A 7,589-nucleotide genomic window follows, 5' to 3' on the forward strand; every position below is an offset into this window, starting at 1 on the left:
ATTTTTATTTATTTGCATAAATGAACTAAACTTTAATGCTTTTGCTCCTTGATATATAAACATAGACCGAAGCCAGGGAGAGTTTCTAAGCAGTATGGATTGAAGGTTATGTGTCCAGCTTTCAGCATATGATAGTCCAGTATCACACACAAGAGCTTCTAACAGAAGCCATGACAGAGGCCTCCATATTAATACTCATTGAAGAATGGAAAGCTGGGATGAGTCTTGAACTGGCAATGAGAGAGAACAATGCACAGTGCGCCTGAAGACTATTTCTAGTTTTTGTTTTCTACAGATATGGCCACTGAGGTAAAAGTTGAAAACTTTTTTTCTTATAATTCATATGACATGTGTCCTTTCTTTTAAAAATCTTATTTCTTAATAGAACTGAGGAAGAAAAAATGAACTGTTTAAATACATTATTTTTGGAATTTAACCCATAGAGAGAACAGAGTCATGCATTCAAATATATACACCTTTCTATAAAACAAAAATACGACCACTTCTTTTTACTGCAAACTTTCAAAGAATCAGAGACTGATTTTGTCTTGTTTTGAATTGGGCAAGTCCAGTTATGTGTTTGACAGTAATAAATACTTTGGGGGGGGGGATAGAAAGATGGCTAAGCAGCTAAAAGTGTTTGTTGCCATTCCAGGTGGCTTGAATTAGATCCTTGGACCGACATGGTAGGAGGACAGAATCAATGGCTGCAAGCCGTCCTCTGACCTTTACATACAGGGTATGTGTGAGAACACATACACACCTAATTAAAAATTAATAAAAAGTTAAAAACTACTCTGAAGTGATAAAGCAGATGATAGTATCTTAGTGTCAGTTTTATTCAACCATTAATTATTCACCAGCTGATAATCATACAGGCTATGCTTTGTTAGATTCAGAGATAGAAGAAATGTCAGTTATGAGACTAACGTTCTGTGTCCAAGGAAGTTACTCATAGCAGCATGAAAGTGATAAAATGATTCATCATTTTAATAAGAACAGAAATCACTGATTGCTTGCCAGTATTTCTATCACTTTGAAGTAAAAGTTATGTAATAGAATGATAATGTAATAAAATATAATTATGATAATATAATAAAAAGACGTTAAGAAAAAGTTACTTGATTAACCTTATTTATATTGCACTTCTTTTTGTAACTTATACAGAATTATAGATAGCTTGAAGGAAAGTGATGATTGTCCATTGAGTATAAATTGTGTTTCCTTCCCTACAACAATGCAGAAATTCTTGAGAAAATGTTAGTCTGAGTCCTGAACAAACATACAGTGCAAAGGAAATAAGAGATTTCATATTATTAGAGTAATTAAATTAGTAATATTCAGCAATCAATTCCACATGGATAGGGTAAGAGCGAGTGACACAGAGATGATGGAAGTACCTTTAGTCTGATAAGAAATTGAGCAGATTTCAGAGATGATACTGTAAAATTGATCATTACAATATTTAAATATGTGACATTGAAATACCCAGGATGTATAGCCATAGAATACATAGATCTGCAGGAAGTATATAGACTCGGCAGTGATGTGGGCTCTCTCAGCACATTCCATGCCACAGATACAGGAGGAACAGGTGCAACTGATCAGGTGACCCTGCACCCACCTCTTTTTTGCTGTGTCCAACAGAAAACTCTGACTGAGTCTAAAAAGAGAATTCGAGAAATCTGTGCCTTGTCTGACTCTAAATATTCTTTGACTTTCTCATGCTGAGGTGATATTTGACAGACAGGGTATTAATATACTCTCCTTAGGAGAGAACCATCAAAATTACAAAAGTTATGGAAGTTACTTACATATTAGCAAGAAAGTACCATAAGTTTCAGTCCAGGCCATCTAGGATTTTCATGTGATCTGAAGCCAACCATAAATCAAAAACCTGTTGTAAAAAAAAGAAATGTTATTTGCAATATATATTTATGGAGAATATCTATCAACCTGAGAAAATAGACAATGCTTATAACCTCTGAGAAGTTGCCCCAATTTCTAAAGTCATCAAGCAAATCATTGAATTCCAGAGTAAAAAATTAAATGGAAGTATATCAACACAAATAATATGTAATACTACAGACTTAGATTTCAAAGGAAGCTGGAGAAGAAAGATAGCTTAACAATTCAAAAGAGATAATGTCATGTATGCAAAAGATTCAGAGAAGTGCATAGACAGTCTTGAAAATACACTTCAGTAATTATCATGAATACAGTTGCACTTCCTCTAGCAAACAGAGCCTATTTGAAAAAAAATGCAGCTATAGAAAAGCTGCGCTTGGCTTCCAGTTCTGTGTGTCTGAAAGCCCTCTTTTCTTTAAAGCTTTTTTAGGTCTTATGTAGATCCATGCCTCAGACAGGAGGCACCATTTTGTAATCAGACTGCTCTTTTGTTTCCCAGCTGTCAAGACCTGAATAATCACACCGAATGTATATTAATTAAAACACTGCATGACCAATGACTCAGGCATATTTCTAGCTAGCTCTTACATCTTGAATTAACCCATTTCTATTAATCTGTGTATCACAACAATGCTATGATCTACCAGAAAGGATCCGGCAGCATCTTTCTCCTTCAGCAAGTCCTTGGTGTCTCCATGTCTCCGTTCAGATTTCCCATCTGGCTTTACTCTGCTAATACACTGGCCAAAACGGATTTATTCATTAACCAATAAAAGCAATGCATATACAGAATTTGAAGAATCCTCATCACATTTGAAACAATTGCCTCTTGTTTTAGAGCCTCTCTTCCATGGAGTTGTATGAACAACAGAGGAAGGAGGACTTATACACAATCACTAGGTTTCCCATGAATATGGAAGTGTAGTTGGGGAGGGCCATCATAAAAAGGTGTTAGAATTTCTTCCTTGATCATTTCTTGATTTGATTGGCATTTATTAGATGACATTAGAGAAACGTTACTAGACGTTTCTTATCTTTGGTCTGGTGTTGCCCTGAATTAAATTATTTTAATGTCTTTCAATGGATCAGAGTAGGTGGGTCTTCAAGCTTATTAACTATGTCACCACTTACAAAGATACTAGGGCTACCAAAGTGGAGTTACATGTTTGCAGGTGTACCATAAAGATCCAATGGGGTTCCTTTGAACAGTGTGTTGACATTGAGACTTGGGATGTCATCTATTCTCAGTAATATAATTCATGCTATAGAAGATAGAATAACTTTTAAAAACGGGATGGGAGGAAATGAGTGTATTACAATACCAAAACAGATTCAGCAAGGCCTTAATTATTGAGTCCTTATAGGTGTAGGCAAAGACTGCTTATTTGTTTCCTGAATAATCACACAGAAACTATATTAACTACAAGACTGGCTCATAGCTTAGGCATATTCCATTACATCTTAAATTAATCCATTTCTATAAATCTGTATATTACCAGTTGGCTGTGGCTTACTGGTGCTTGCATGTTACTCTTTGGCAGCTACATGACATCTCCTTGACTCCTATATCTATATCAATATCAATATCTATATATGGGGAAGATATACATATCTTCCAGCCTGACTGTATTCTTCCTTGCCATAGGAAAAAGTAGCTTCTTTCCTAACCAATAGTAATAACACATATTCTTAGCATACATCACATAGGCAAGCCATAGAGACTAGGCAAGAATTCTCTAGTGATAGTCTGACTATATCATTGGCATCTGATGTGGGATACAGTGGGAAAATATCGTTGGTTCACTGTTTACAATAATGCCTCGAATCATGGAGTATATCACTTCTCCGAAAAAACTACCAGTGTGAAGTTGCATTACAAAAGACATGTGACTTTGAGTAGAGAATGATCACTTTGAGTACAGAGGTGATTACTGTGTGTGGTCCATTTATCCAGAGATTGGATGTGTTTATGTTCCAGAGTGTCTTTACAAAACATTAAGCAGCATAAAAGATCACAGTCATCACTGGATATTTTGACCAGGAGTGAAATCAGCTCAGATGATTAGCAATGGATGGTAGGCTTGTTTATATCTAAGAGACTCTGACTCAGATGACATAAATTTAATTTTTGATAGAATATAGGCTATGATATTACATAATCCTCTGGTATTGTATGAGTAGAGACTATGTAATCCAAATAGAATGAGCAAATCCACTGGCACCTTAGGACCTTTAATAAAGACATATATGTGTATGTATATGTATATGTATATATATATACACTTTATATATCTATTTTGGTATAACAGGCAATACCAATAGATCATTAGCATTTATCCATAAGCAATTTTAAAATACGGGTATCCTAAAGTATCTTGCAAAAAACAAAGGAACTGCTTGTTTCTACAGAAGGGAACCCTTGTATGCTGTCTTTGTGTGGATTGGAATTAGGACACAGAGGGTTTAGTTGGAATTTCATCTGTCATCTACAAATTCCATCCTCTGATACAATGGATCTGTTTATAAACTATTGAACTCAAGACCCTTGCAGACCAACTCCCCTCTTGGCTTCCTCAAAACCTTCTACAGAGACTGCATTCTCCAGCTTCTTGGCATTCTAATCTTTGAGTTTCTTAAGCTGTTTACTGCTCTACTTATGTGTATCTTGCCTTCAAGACCAAATGTGATGCATTTTCTTGTTGTTTGAAGGTCAGGAGAAACACTTACAGATCAATCCCAACTAACTGAAACTTCCCTAAAGGATGAGTACTCTATCCATACCTATTCTAGAAATGTCAATAAAAAGCTGTTATCTCTTAAACACTGCTCACAAATATGTAAATCAGATAAATCAGTTTGAGTTATTAAGAGGGCAGGAAGAGGTAAAGCATTCAAGATATACACAGGAGTAAGTGAAGCTGAAGTAAACCATTTTTATTTATTTGCATAAATGAACTAAACTTTAATGCTTTTGCTCCTTGATATATAAACATAGACCGAAGCCAGGGAGAGTTTCTAAGCAGTATGGATTGAAGGTTATGTGTCCAGCTTTCAGCATATGATAGTCCAGTATCACACACAAGAGCTTCTAACAGAAGCCATGACAGAGGCCTCCATATTAATACTCATTGAAGAATGGAAAGCTGGGATGAGTCTTGAACTGGCAATGAGAGAGAACAATGCACAGTGCGCCTGAAGACTATTTCTAGTTTTTGTTTTCTACAGATATGGCCACTGAGGTAAAAGTTGAAAACTTTTTTTCTTATAATTCATATGACATGTGTCCTTTCTTTTAAAAATCTTATTTCTTAATAGAACTGAGGAAGAAAAAATGAACTGTTTAAATACATTATTTTTGGAATTTAACCCATAGAGAGAACAGAGTCATGCATTCAAATATATACACCTTTCTATAAAACAAAAATACGACCACTTCTTTTTACTGCAAACTTTCAAAGAATCAGAGACTGATTTTGTCTTGTTTTGAATTGGGCAAGTCCAGTTATGTGTTTGACAGTAATAAATACTTTGGGGGGGGGGATAGAAAGATGGCTAAGCAGCTAAAAGTGTTTGTTGCCATTCCAGGTGGCTTGAATTAGATCCTTGGACCGACATGGTAGGAGGACAGAATCAATGGCTGCAAGCCGTCCTCTGACCTTTACATACAGGGTATGTGTGAGAACACATACACACCTAATTAAAAATTAATAAAAAGTTAAAAACTACTCTGAAGTGATAAAGCAGATGATAGTATCTTAGTGTCAGTTTTATTCAACCATTAATTATTCACCAGCTGATAATCATACAGGCTATGCTTTGTTAGATTCAGAGATAGAAGAAATGTCAGTTATGAGACTAACGTTCTGTGTCCAAGGAAGTTACTCATAGCAGCATGAAAGTGATAAAATGATTCATCATTTTAATAAGAACAGAAATCACTGATTGCTTGCCAGTATTTCTATCACTTTGAAGTAAAAGTTATGTAATAGAATGATAATGTAATAAAATATAATTATGATAATATAATAAAAAGACGTTAAGAAAAAGTTACTTGATTAACCTTATTTATATTGCACTTCTTTTTGTAACTTATACAGAATTATAGATAGCTTGAAAAAGAGTAATGGTTTTCCATTGAGTATAAATGATGTTTCTTTTACTATAGCAATGCAAAAATTTTTGAGAAAATGTTTATCTGAGTCCTGAATGCACATACAGTGCAAAGGAAATAAGAGATTTGATTTTCCTATAGCCATTAAATTAGTAGGATTCAATAATCAATTCCACATGGAGAGGGTAAGAGCCGCTGACGTGTACCACAGAGATGATGGAAGTGCCTTTGGTCTGATAAGAAATTGAGCAGATTTCAGAGATGATACTGTAAAATTGATCATTACAATATTTAAATATGTGTCATTGAAACACCTAGAATGTATATTCATAGGCTATATCAGTAATTATCATGGATAAAGTTGTGCTTCTATATCCTCATCACGAAAACTTAGGATGAGTGGAAAAAGTTATTTTCAATATTACTTAAAGTAGGAATTCCCCAATTATTAATGAGTCTTGGTCAAAGACTCAGAAACTAGCTGTAAGATGACCCATTAGATATAATTCTAACCACTTTTATCAAGAAAAAGATGATCATTAACTATTACAGGTTTTTTTATTTGTTTGTTTTTTATTAAAAATTTCTGCCTCCTCCCCGCCTCCCATTTCCTCTCTCCCCCTCCAATCCCCCTACCTCTCCAGTCCAAAGAGGATTCAGGGTTCCTCGCCCTGTGGGAAGTCCAAGGTCGTCCCCTCTCCATCCAGGTCTAGGAAGGTGAGCATCCAAACAGACTAGGCTCCCACAAAGCCAGTCCATGCAGTAGGATCAAAACCCAGTGTTACTGACCTTGGCTTCTCATCAGCCCTCATTGACCGACACGTTCAGAGTCCGGTTTGATCCCATGTTTTTCAGTCCCAGTCCAGCTGGCCTTGGTGAGCTCCCATTAGGTCAGTCCCACTGTCTCAGTGGGTGGGTGCACCCCTCACGGTCCTGACTTCCTTGTTCATATTCTCCCTCCTTCTGCTCCTCATTTGGACCTTGGGAGCTCAGTCCAGTGATCCAATGTGGGTCTCTGTCTCTATCTCCATCCATTGCCAGATGAAGGTTCTATGGTGATATGCAAGATATTCATCAGTATGGCTATAGGATAGGGCCATTTCAGGCTCCCTCTCCTCAACTGCCCAAGGAACTAGCTGGGGATATCTCCATGGGCACCTGGGAACCCCTCTAGAGTCAAGTCTCTTGCCAACACTAAAATGGCTCCCTTAATTAAGATATATACTTCCCTGCTCCCATACCCACCCTTCCTCCATCCCAACCATCCCATTCCCCCAAGCTCTCTTCATCCCCCCTTCTCACTTTTCTCTCCCCATCACCCCTTACCCCCATCCCACCCCACCCCCAAGTTCCCAATTTTTGCCTGGCAATCTTGTCTATTTCCAATATCCAGAAGGATAACTATATATTTTTCTTAGAGTTCGCCTTCTTATTTAGCTTCTCTAGGATCACGAATTATAGGCTCATTGTCCTTTATTTATGGCTAGAAACCAATTATGAGTGAGTACATCCCTTGTTCATCTTTTTGGGTCTGGGTTACCTCACTCAGATTAGCCTATGGAGGATGCCT

This window comes from Microtus ochrogaster, chromosome 16 (assembly GCF_000317375.1).
Source record: "Microtus ochrogaster isolate Prairie Vole_2 chromosome 16, MicOch1.0, whole genome shotgun sequence".
Classification (NCBI taxonomy): Eukaryota; Metazoa; Chordata; class Mammalia; order Rodentia; family Cricetidae; genus Microtus; species Microtus ochrogaster.